The sequence below is a fragment of the Eubalaena glacialis genome, chromosome 1, assembly GCF_028564815.1.
Source record: "Eubalaena glacialis isolate mEubGla1 chromosome 1, mEubGla1.1.hap2.+ XY, whole genome shotgun sequence".
Lineage (NCBI taxonomy): Eukaryota > Metazoa > Chordata > Mammalia > Artiodactyla > Balaenidae > Eubalaena > Eubalaena glacialis.
In genome coordinates this window covers 125,814,604-125,827,950 of record NC_083716.1, presented here as the reverse complement: position 1 = coordinate 125,827,950, position 13,347 = coordinate 125,814,604, and the positions used below count along the sequence as shown (strand labels likewise).

At 38.8% G+C, this 13,347-nt stretch overlaps 1 pseudogene; it reads left to right on the top strand.

Annotated features, from left to right (window-relative positions):
- The first annotated feature begins 10,605 nt into the window (after window positions 1-10,605).
- Window positions 10,606-12,461, top strand: LOC133097505 (eukaryotic translation initiation factor 4B-like; annotated as a pseudogene).
- Window positions 12,462-13,347: the final 886 nt, after the last annotated feature.

Genomic DNA, 13,347 nt, shown 5'->3' with positions numbered 1-13,347 from the left:
TAGAATAAAAAACACATGTTAGCTAGGAAGTGGAGAAACTGGAACCCTCATACATTTCTGCTGGGAATGTAAAATGGTGCAGATTTTTGGAAAGCAGTTTGGCAGCTCTTCAAAATGCTAAATGCAGGGTTGTCATATGATCTAGTGGTTCAACTCCTAAGTGGATACCCAAGAGAATTCAGAACATGTATCCACATATAAACTGTTCATAGCAGCATTATACATAATAGGCAAAAAGTGGAAGCAAATCAGATGTCTATCAACTAGTGAATAGATTAAAAAATGTAGTATAGCCATACAATGGAATATTTTTCAGCCATAAGAAGGAGCAAGTACTGACTGATCCTATAACATTAATGAACCTTGAAAACAGTATACTAAGTGAAAGAAGCCAGACACAAAATGTCACATAATATATAAATACATTTATATGAAATGTCCAGACTAGGCAGATCTAAAGAGACAGAAGACAGATTAGTGGTTGTCAAGGGCTGGGGGTAGGGTGTGACCGATAATGGGCATGGGCTTTCTTTTTGGGGTGAAGAAAATGTTCTGGAATTAGATAGCGTGATAGTCACACCATTTTATGAACATACAAAAACTCACTGAATTGCATACTTTAAAAGGGTGAATTTTAAGGGTATGTCAATTATATCTTAAGAATTTATATTAAATATAGAAAGAATAGGAATAGTTTATTGGCAGGGTTTCTCTTTCAGATTCCTCTCACGTAGCCCTTCTAAAGAATTACCTTTTCTATGACTGTCTCTGACCCTGGATCTTTAATTGAAGGATTAATGACTTTAATGTCATGGACATTGGCTATGACTTTTATGGTAGTGAACTGTATTTTTTTTATTGAAGTATAACACACTCAGAAAACTTCACCAACCCTAAGTATACAAAATGAACACACCTGTTTAACTGTGAACCAGGTCAAGAGAAAGAGTATTTCCAGGATCCTAAAGGTACAATTTGTATATCAGCCCATTCCACAACCTTTCTACCTTCCCTAAATGTAACTATCTGACTTCTAACACCGTAGATTAGTTTCACCCATTTTTGAAATCTTATAAATGGAATTATACATCATATATTCTTTCCTTTCTGACCTCTTTTGCACAATACCATGTATGTGAGATTCATCCATGTTGGTACATGCAGCTATAGTTAAGCATTTTTTGCTGTATTGAATTCATTGTATACATGCACCATAAAAGTATTTTTAAAATTTTTCCGCTGTGATGAACATTTGGCTTGCTACCTGTTCAGGGGCTACTATGAATAATGATGCTGTGACCTTTGCTGCACATAACTTTTGGTGCACGTGGGCATGAATTTCTCTATTTTTAATTTTAATTTTAACTTTAAAAGATTTTTTAAAAATTAAATCATTTTTTGGACATGTATATAGGAATTGCTGGGTCATTGACTATGCATATGTTTAAATTTAGTGGATACTGCCATACAATTTCCTAAAGTGCTTGTACAAATTTATGCTCCTATTAGCAGTATGTGAGAGTTTCAGTTGCTTTACGTTCTTGTTAAACTTGGTTTTGTCAGGCTTTTAAATTCAAATTCAGGCATGTTAAATGTTCTACAGTGGTATCTTACTGTAGCTTTAATATGCATTTCTCTTAATGAGTTTGGGCATATTTTCCTTTTTTAAAAAAATTGTGGTAAGCGACTTCCCTGGTGGCGCAGTGGTTAAGAATCCGCCTGCCAATGCAGGGGAGACGGGTTCGAGCCCTGGTCCGGGAAGATCCCACGTGCCTCGGAGCAACTAAGCCCGTGCGCCACAACTGCTGAGCCTGTGCTCTACAGCCTGCGGGCCACAACTACTGAGCCCTTGTGCCACAACTACTGAAGCTGCACACCTAGAGCCCGTGCTCCGCAACAAAGAGAAACCACCACAATGAGAAGCCACTGCACCGCAACGAAGAGTAGCCCCCGCTCGCCGCAACTAGAGAAAGCCCGCACACAGCAGCGAAGACCCAACGCAGCCAAAAATAAATAAATAAATAAATAAGTTAATTAATTAAAAAAAGAACAGATACAGTGTTCTAGAAAAAAAATTGTGGTAAGAACACTTAATTTGAGATCTACCTTCAATGTTTTAAATGTACAGTGCAGTGTTGTTAACTATAGGCACAATGTTGTATAGAAGAGCCCTAGAACTTCTTTATCTTGCGTAACTGAAACTTTATACTTTTTGAACAGCAACTTCCCATCCCCCTACCCCCCCTCCGCCAGACACTGGCAATCACCATCGTACTCTCTGCTTCTAAGAGTCAGACTATTTTAAATATAAAAGTGGAATCATGCAATATCGGGTCTTCTGTGACTGGCTTACTTCACTTAGCATGAGGTCCTGAATGTTTAATCCATGTTGCTACGTATGGCAGGATTTCCTTCTTTTTAAAGACCGAATAATACTCTATTGTATGTATATGTTACATTTTCTTTATCTACTCATCTGTCAATGGACGTTTAGATTGTTTCTACATCTTGGCTATTATGAATAATGCTGCAATGAACATGGGAGTGCACATATCTCTTTGAGATACTGATTTTAATTTTGGGGGGTAAATATACAGAAGTGGAATTGCTACATCATATGGTAAGTCTATTTTTAATTTTTTGAGGAACTTCCATATTATTTCTGTAGTGGTCACACCGCGGTATGTACATTCCCACCAGCAGCATACAGGAGTTGCAATTTCTCTATATCCTCACCAAAACTTATTTTATATATAAACGAATATATATATGTATAGTATGTATACACGCAAATATATGTATACACATATATATACACAAAAATCCACTTTAATATATAAATATATAAATTTTACATATATAAAAAGTATATATATATCATAGCCATCCTAACAGGTGTGAAGTGATAGCTCATTGTGGTTTTGATTTGCATTTCCCTGATGATTAGTGATTTTGAGCATCTTTTCATACACCCAAGAAGGTATGCAAATGGGAACATTTTCACATGCTTATTGGCCACTTAAATATTCTTTTTGTGAAGTGCCCATTCGAGTATCTTGGCAGTTTCTATGTTGAGTTGGTGGCTTTTTCTTATTTATTGGTAGGCTTTCTTTATATAGTCTGGATATGTGTCTCTTTTAGTTACATGTAGTGTAAGATCTCCCATTTTGTGGCTTGTCTTTTCGCACTCATAATGAAGTCTTTTCGTGAACAACTATTTTTAATTTAGACTAATTTATTATCTTTTCCTTTATGGTTAGTACATTTTGTGCTCTTTTCAGAAATCTTTGCCTGCTCCAAGGTCATAAAGATATTCTACTGTTTTTATCTTGTAGAAGATTGTTTTATATTTCACATTTAGATAAACAACTCATCTGAAATTGATTATTTTGCATGGTACTAGGTAGGAATTGGGTTTTGTTTCTTTATGTATGGATATCTAACTGATCAGCAATACTTAATGAGAAGACTGTCTTTTCCCTGCTGCTTTCCATACCACACTTGCCGTAAATCAAGTGTTCATACTGCATGGGTCTCTTTCTGGGCTTTCTATCCAGTTCCATTTTCCAATTTCTATCCAGTTTTCTTGCATCAGTACCACACTGACTTAATTACTACAGCTTTATTATGAGTCCTGACATCTTTTAGAAATCTTTGAATTTGTCTTGAATATTCTTGGTACTCTACACTGCCATATCGATTTGTATTTTGTCAAATTACACACACACACATCCTGCTGAGATGTTGTTTGGAACTGTGTTGAATTTATAGATCAATTTGGGGAGAATTGAAACAATTATAATATTGAAACTTCCAATTCAGGAACATGGTATATACTGTTGTCTTATTTAATTTCTCTCAATAATGATTTAGAGTTTTCTGTGTAGATAGCTTGCATATCCTCTGTCAGATTTATTTCCTAGGCTTTTGATTTTTTAATGTTATTAGAAATAGTATAAACTTTTTTATTTTCTAATTCTTTTTTCCTAGTATGTAGAAATACAATTTGTTTTTGTGTATTTACCTTTTGTCCAGCATAATTGCTAAGCCCACTTCTTAATCTAATACTTTGTCTATAATTTGTGTTTCTGTGCACACAATTATCTCTTACGCAAATTATGGCAGTTTTCCCTACTTTTAATCTTTTTTCCCCTTACCTTATTAGACTGGATAGGACCTCCAGTACAATGTTGAATAGAAATTAATAAGTTCCATTATTGTTTCAATCTCAATTTAGAGAGAAGGTATCCACTATTTCACTATTAAACATGACATATGCTTTTAGATTATTGTAGACCTCATTTATCAGATTAGGAAGTTCACTTCTATTCTTAGTGTTCTAAGATTTTATTATAAATAAGTATTAAATTTTATCAATCTTTTTTCTACACCTATTGAATAAAATCATGTAATTTTTCTTTTTCTGTAAATGGAACAAATAACTTTGAGCTTCAAAACTCAAACCTCCCTTGTATTTCTGGAATTAACTCGACTTTTTCACAATGTATTATCTTTCTCTATATATTGCTGGGTTCTTTTTGATAATATTTTGTTTAGTATTTTTAAATCCTGGTATTGTATTTGGGATTCATGTGTATGAATCATGAATTCATGTTTGGTATGTAACTTTCCTTTCTTGTAATGTCCCTTATCAGGTTTTGGTACCAAAGTTATACTGGCATCGAAAAATGATTTAGGAAGCACTCCCCATTTAAAAAAATCTGTGGAAGGGTTTACGGAAGATTGATGTTCTTTCTTTCTTAGTGACACTTGACTTTGGGAAAATCTGCATCTTCCATGAAGTCCGAGGTAGATGAGTTGACTCTCACCATATTCCCTCGACTAGACTCAGATCTTGCAGTGTTTGCTTTGTTTATGCTTTGGGCACACATTTGTTTCCTTACTTTATTTAAAATGGTGTTATTTCTCTATCTTTTGTTTCTTTTTTTAGTTTTATTCAATTCATAAGGAGAGAGTACAGGAAAAACACTTCTATTCTTCCACCTCTCAGTGAAAATTCTTCTCCTCTATTTTAATGTGGGAATCCTTGCTTTAAACCAAAGTAAAGAATCTTTCTCGTTGGAAATTTCAGACACCTAAGACGGGAGGATGGAGGGACTGTTTTTGGAGAAGTATGGCTCTTAAGAAAGAGAGACACAATGGCATACTGGAAGACCACTGGATTGGGAGTTAGCAGGCCTGGGTATTTGACTGCGTTTCCTCTCTTATTATCTGTGTGAGGCACTAAACTTCTTTGAGTTTTAGTTTCTTTTCATGTAAAACAAAGAGAATAACACCAGCCTTGCCAAGCTCATAAGACTAATGGGGAGATCAAACGGGATAAACGATATTATCCTATTTGTAAGATGCTATAGAAATACAGTGTATTATTTTCATGCCTTCACACTGAGTGCCCTGGAAAGCTGTCAGGGAACATGAAACAAAGGATGTCATAGCTCCTGTTGCCTTTTTATTCCATCTTAATGAATATCCCCCAGCTAATCTGCAGTCACAGAGGAGTCACATTAATATGGAACTTTTATAATTCATAAACTGCTACAGCAGCCTGGAAAGGCTTTAATCAGTTGCCTTCACTCTTAATTATTTTAAAACCTCGATGATGATAAAATGAGCTACCTGACAGTTTAATTAATTTGCATTAAGCCCAAAGGTCCTGAATGAGTGGTGAGTTTATGAACACAAAGTCTAAGGGTTCAGCAGGAGCATGTCAAGCCTGAATGGGTATCTGGTCTCTGGTTCCCTTCTGTTTCTCCCACGTCAAGCTCTGTGTGTATGTGTGTGTGTTGCATTCACACAATTTGTCTCTCTGTTTATTACATTAGAATTGTCCTTGAAGCCTCTGAAAATGAGATCATTTGCTGTCACTTGCTAGAGAAAAGCTTTGGAATTATCTGTGAATTGCAATTGCCTCTCTGCTCTTATTGCTCCAGTTTCTGTGGTTAATAGAGAGCTGGCTGCATGTCATTTTTATTTTTGTGGAGGAGAATTGGTGCTTTTTACTCCCTGCCCAGCATACTGGCTTGGTCATTAGCATATTACAATGCAAAAATCCCATTGGGTGATGGTGGCATTCCTGAATTGTACCAACCTGAGCCAGATGCTGCACTGAGTTGGCCCTGCTCATTCTCAGCCTGGGAGGCTGTCTTCTCAGGCGTGGTCCTGGGCAGGATTTATTACCCACATTACCATCTCTCTGAGTTCGGAGTTATAACCCATCCCATTGTGAGACTTTTATACCAAAATGGTCAGGAGGGCAAAGAGGGAAAAAAAAGGAAGTAGGTAAGTAGAGTCATTCATCTGGCTCATTTTTCTGGTCTTCTATTTTCTATCAAATGCAGCCACCAAGTGTGCAATATTTTGCAATGGCAGCACCAGCAAACTAGTTCAGGGGATAATAATATACTACATATATCCCTAATTGTGACCATCTAATGATGGGCTGTGTGTGAAGCGTGTACAACAGAATCTGGTGTGTAGTAAAATGAGTGGATGTTTATTGAACATTTCCTATCTAAGTGCAAGTCATCTTGCTGAGATGATGTTTCACCTTGGTGTGTGTTCAAGGAATCTAGGGTGATGCTATTCCATAGATCTTTCTGTATTGATGGGAATGTAATGTAGCGCTGTTCAATATGGTAGCCATGGGCCACATGAGGCTATTGAGCACTTGAAGTGTGACTAGTGAGACTGAGAAATTTAAATTTTTATTGAATTTAAATATAAATAGCCACAGGTGGCTAGTAGCTACTGTATGGGAAAGTACAAATCTAGACTCCACTAGAAGAGGCCCATTTAAACCTGAAATAATTACATGTCAATCCCAAACTCCCAATCCATCCCTCCCTCCCACCTTCCCCTCCCCACCCCGCAGCAATCACAAGTTTGGGATTGACATGTACACACAGCTATGCTTAAAATAGATGACCAACAAGGACCTACTGTAAAATAAATAAATAAATTAATTAATTAATTTAAAAAAATAAAAATAAACTTGAAATAGTTAAAATATGATCTCATCCATCAGCACTGGGGAGCACGTTCCTTGCAGTCTCCTAGGCTAGTCTACAATGCCATCGATGTCACTGTCACTTAGAATTACACAATGTCAGATCTTGAGCACTCAGCACATTAAGTTAATTGAATTCTTTGCTATTTCCAACCAGACATGTTAAAATCCCCATTGCTGCACATTCTACTGGTAGAAAATAGTATCTAAAGAATGGCCTGAAAGACCCCTAAAAGGCTTTTATTTGGCTATTTGAGGGAATTTTCATCTCTGCTCAGGTTTGGATGAATCTCTACTGTGAAGAAGGAAAAGTTGAAAGTGGTAGGGAGTTTTCTGAACAGGACTGGAGGCATGAAAGTGAGGCAGAGGTGGTGAAACATGGCTTAGAGATGGGTGAGGATTCTGGATTCTCACTCTTTGCTTCTCAAGGGAGGTCCTCATGGTGAGGGGCCTCTGCTTTAACCTTAGGGGAGAATCATTACCCCACAGCTTCAACTTATCCTGGTGTGTCAGAAACACAAGCCCAGCTGGAGGAGCTGATGGTTGGAGGAGGAGGTATTTATTATGTAAGTCAATATTTATTTGACTGGCTGCTGGGTATCAGGACTCTAGGTAGGGAATATAGTGAGCAAAAATGGATGCTGTTCAATGACATGATACTATACATAGAAAATCCTAAAGATGCTACCAGAAAACTACTAGAGCTCATCAATGAATTTGGTAAAGTTGCAGGATACAAAATTAATACACAGAAATCTGTTGCATTTCTATACACTAACAATGAAAGATCAGAAAGGGAAATTAAGGAAACAATCCCATTTACCATCACATCCAAAAAAAAAGAGAAAAACATAGGAATAAATCTACCTAAGGAGGCAAAAGACCTGTACTCTGAAAACTATAAGACAGTGATGAAAGAAATTGAAGATGACAGAAACAGATGGAAAGATATACCATGCTTTTGGATTGGAAGAATCAATATTGTCAAAATGACTATACTACCCAAGGCAATCTACAGAGTCAATGTAATTCCTATCAAAATACCAATGGCATTTTTCACAGAACTAGAAAAAATAATTTCAAAATTGGTATGGAAACAGAAAAGACCCCAAATAGCCAAAACAATCCTGAGAAAGAAGAATGGAGCTGGAGGAATCAAGCTCCCTGACTTCAAAGCTACAGTAATCAAAACAGTATGGCACTGGCACAAAAACAGAAATAAAGATCAGTGGAACAGGATAGAAAGCCCAGAAATAAAGCCACACACCTATGGTCAATTAATCTAAGACAAAGGAGGCAAGACTCTCCAATGGAGAAAAGGCAGTCTCTTCAATAAATGGTGCTGGGGAAACTGGACAGCTACATGTAAAAGAATGAAATTCATTAACACCATACACAAAAATAAACTCAAAATGGATTAAAGACCTAAATGTAAGACTGGATACTATAAAACTTTTAGAGGAAAACATAGGCAGAACACTGTTTGTCATAAATTGCAGCAAAATCTTTTTGGATTTGTCTCCTAGAGTAATGGAAATAAAAATAAAAATAAATAAATGGGACCTAATTAAACTCAAAATCTTCTGCACAGCAAAGGAAACCATAAACAAAATGAAAAGACAACCCATACAATGGGAAAAAAATATTTGCAAACAGTGCAACTGACAAGAGATTAATCTCCAGAATTTACAAACAGCTCATGCAGCTCAAAATCAAAAAAAGAACAGCCAAACCAAAAAATGAGCAGAAGACCTAAACAGACATTTCTCCAAAGAAGCCATACAGATGGCCAAAAGGCACATGAAAAGATGTTCAACATCTCTAATTATTAGAGAAATGCAAATCAAAACTACAATGAGGTATCACCTCACACCAGTCAGAATGGCCATCATCAAAAATCCTACAAATAATAAATACTGAAGAGAGTGTGGAGAAAAAGGAATCCTCCTACGCTGTTGGTGGGAATGTAAATTAGTACAGCCACTATGGAGAACAGTATGGAAGTTCCTTAAAAATCTAAAAATATAGCTACCATATGACCCAGCAATCCCACTCTTAGACATATATCTGGAGAAAACCATAATTTGAAAGGATGCATGCACCACGATGTTCATTGCAGCACTATTTACAATAGCTAAGACATGGAAGCAACCTAAGTGCCCATCAACAGATGAATGGATAAAGAAGATGTGGCATGTATACACACACCACACACACACACACACACACACACACACACACACACAAAATGGAATATTACTCAGTCATAAAAAAGAGTGAAATAATGCCATTTGCAGCAATATGGGTGGACCTAGAGATTATTATACTAAGTGAAGTTTAAGTCAGAAAGAGAAAGACAAATATCATATGATATCGCTTATATGTGGAATCTAAAAGAAGAAAAAAGACACAAATGAACTTATTTCAAAAACAGAAAGAGACTCACAGACACAGAAAATAAACTTATGGTTACCAAAGGGGAAAGGGGGTGGTGGGAGGGATAAATTAGGAGGCTAGGATTAACATATACACATTACTATGTATAAATAGATAACCAACAAGGACCTACTGTATAGCATAGGGAAGTATACTTAATATTATGTATTAACTTATGAGGGGAAAGAATCTGAAAAAGAATATATATATATATAGATAGATAGATAAAGATATAGATATACATATATATAAAACTGAATTGCTGTGCTGTACACCTGAAACTTACATGATATTGTAAATCAAGTATACTTCAATTTTAAAAATTTTAAAAAATAGATGTTGTTCTTGCCCTCATGGAATATACAATCTAGTGGTACAAACAGGATTACATAATGACACAAATAGCTGTGGTGACAGGTAAAGAAATTTACTGAGGAAGGGATGTCTGGGTTGAGTTCTACAGGATGGGTCCTATGTCTCAGGAAGTGTCTCCTGGGACTGAAGATGAAAGAGCAGAAGATTAACCGTTCACTCAATACCTTAGTATTTGAGGCACTACATTAGCTACTAGTACAAGAGGCGAATGTGACTACGATGATTTCTTCCTCTGAAGACTAGGGGAAGACTAGGGATGGGGCAAACTGGAGGGAGTAAGTGTGCACAAAATAGATGCCAAGGCATATGCTAGAATGCAGTCAACATCAAATGGGGGGTCAAGAGATGGGGTTCAGAAGAGACAAAGATCTGTCCTGATAGAAAGGTTGGGAAGACCTTGCTGAGAATGGGCCATAGACTGGACTTTGGAAATAGGCAAAAGGTGGTGGAGCCACCTGCTTCAAGTTGACCATGTGGGCTTTGGCAGTGAGCACCAAAGCTGACACCACCCTACTCAAAGGAGGGCACCCTGCTCATGTAATATGCTCCCTTGTATACTTAATATTGTATAGTCTCATGGTGATGGTAGGAGGGCAGATGGGAGAAGGAAGCTCACCAAAGGCTGAAATTTAATGTTTCTCCAGCTAGGTAATAGAGCTTAGAACTAATTTAATTTGGTTTAGAGAAAGAATGAAGTGATATTTGATGTATCTTAGGGTTCTGGAATAAAAATCATATGGCTTTGCGTTCTCTCTCCCTCTCCCAACATGGCGGCCTCAGCAAAAATGAAGACTAAGAAGGGGAAGACTATCTCCCTAACAGACCTCCTGAGGATGGAGGGACTGCTGGAGGAAACACCAATGTCCCCAAACCAGTCAGCTGGGCTGATGAAACAGATGACGTAGAAGGAGGTGTTTCAACCACTTGGCATAGTAATGATGATGACGTGTACCCGGCACCTCCAATTGACCGTTCCATCCTTCCCACTGCTCCACGGGCTGCTCGGGAATCCAATATCCACTGGAGCCGTCTTCCCAAATCGCCATCCTACACTGCTTTTCTAGGGAACCTGCCCTGTGATGTGATAGAAGACTCCATTAAGGAATTCTTTAGAATTCCTTTAGAGGTTTAAATATCAGTGCAGTGCGTTTATAACGTGAACCCAGCAATCCTGAGAGGTTGAAAGGTTTTGGTTACGCTGAGTTTGAGGACCTGGATTCCTTGCTCAATGCCCCGAGCCTCAATGAAGAGTCTCTAGGTAACAGGAGAATTTGAGTGGACGTTGCTGATCAAGCACAGGATAAAGACAGGATGATCGTTCTTTTGGCAGAGATAGAAATCGGGATTCTGACAAAACAGATACAGACTGGAGGGCCCGTCCTGCTACAGACAGCTTTGATGACTACCCACCTAGAAGAGGTGATGATAGCTTTGGAGACAAGTATCGAGATCGTTATGATTCAGACCGATATCGTGATGAGTATCGGGACAGTTACCGTGATGGCCCACGCCGGGACATGGATCGATACGGGGGCCGAGATCGCTATGATGACTGAGGCAGCAGAGACTATGATAGAGGCTACCATTCCAGGATAGGCAGTGGCAGAAGAGCGTTTGGTAGTGGGTACCGTAGGGATGACGACTACAGAGGAGGCGGGGACCCTATGAAGACAGATGATGACAAGATGACCGGTCATGGAGCTCCAGAGATGATTACTCTCGGGATGATTATAGGCGTGATGATAGAGGTCCCCCGCAAGGACCCAAACTGAACCCAAAGCCTCGGAGTACTCCTAAGGAAGATGATTCCTCTGCTAGCACCTCCCAGTCCAGTCGAGCAGCCTCTATCTTTGGAGGAGCAAAGCCTGTTGACACAGCTGCTAGAGAACGAGAAGTAGAAGAGCGGCTACAGAAGGAACAGGAGAAACTGCAGCGTCAGCTGGATGAGCCAAAGCTAGAACGACGGCCTCGGGAGAGACACCCAAGCTGGCGAAGTGAAGAAACACAGGAACGGGAACTGTCGAGGGCAGGAAGTGAGTCATCGCAGACTGGGACCTCAGCCACATCTGGCAGAAGTAAGTCAGACCAGGAGGCACGAAGGAGAGAGAGTGAGAAGTCGCTAGAATATGAAACACCCAATAAAGAGCAAGACTGTCAGTTTCCAGCTTCTAAGCCTCCCAAACCTGAACAGCCTCTAAAGGTAATACCAGCCCCTCCACCAAAGGAGAATGCTTGTGTGAAACGAAGTTCTAACCCTCCTGCTCGATCTCAGAGTTCAGACACAGAGCAGCAGTCCCCTACAAGTGGTGGAGGGAAAGTAGTTCCAGCTCAACCATCTGAGGAAGGACCAGTAAGGAAAGCAGATGAAAATAAAGTAGATGGGGTGAGTGCCCCAAAAGGCCAAAGTGGAAATTCCAGCCGTGGTCCAGGAGATGGAGGGAGCAAAGACCACTGCAAGGAGTCAGACAGGAAAGATGGCAAAAAGCATCAGGACTCCAGGTCTGCACCTGAGCCAAAGAAAGCTGAAGAAAATCCAGCCTCTAAATTCAGTTCTGCAAGCAAGTATGCTGCTCTTGCCGTTGATGGTGAAGATGAAAATGAGGGAGAAGATTACACCAAATAGACCTCTGCATTCTGTGCTTTCTCCTGGTCTCTCACCACCCTGGAACATTCGAGAGCAAATCAAATCTCTATCCAGACAAGACAAAATAAAACTCACCATCTCCTGGAAAAAAAAGAATCATACTGTGCATGATTCCTACCCTCAGGGAGCTTACTGTCAGGAGGATGGGTGGATAAAAATGTGTTGATATTGTATGTGCCACAGTGCAATTAGTGCCATAGATAAGGCCTCTTACAGGGCATTCAGAAGAAGGAAAGACCACTTGGTAGAACCAAGAAAGGCTTAGAGTATGAAGTGATATTTGTAATAGCTCATTAAGTACAGAAGGGATTTCATAGAGGGGAGGGAAGGGCACTCCAGGTAGGGAAAAGAGTTTGAACAAAGGCTTATGAAACATGTCCCTTGTTCTAGGGATAGAGATGAATCTGGTACTTCTAGAGAAGTTTGACAGAAAAACCTTGCCTTCTCCTGGCTCAGGGTCTGATCATTCCCTACAGGGACAAGTCCCCATTGAGAATCACTATATTTTCATTGTATTCCCCCAGATCAGGGATATTTTACTGAGATATACTTCATGTAGTTTGTATTAAAAATTGATACAAATATTTATTATTTGAAATACAGTGTAATATTGGACATGCTTTTTAGAAAATACAAAGGACCTTTAAGGACCCTCCCTTTAGACTCTGATTCGCTGCCAATCTTCCTCCTCGTTTGAAAATCATCAGACTTTACTTGGGTTTAAGAAATATGCATGGGGAGCTATGAGAGTTAGTATTGGGAAGTTTGGGTCAGACTTAGCAGTTAATACTGAGTGGACACAGAAGAAAGAGATAAGATCAGAGGACTCTGGTCAGAGGAGGATGGACTTAATCAAGGAAGACAT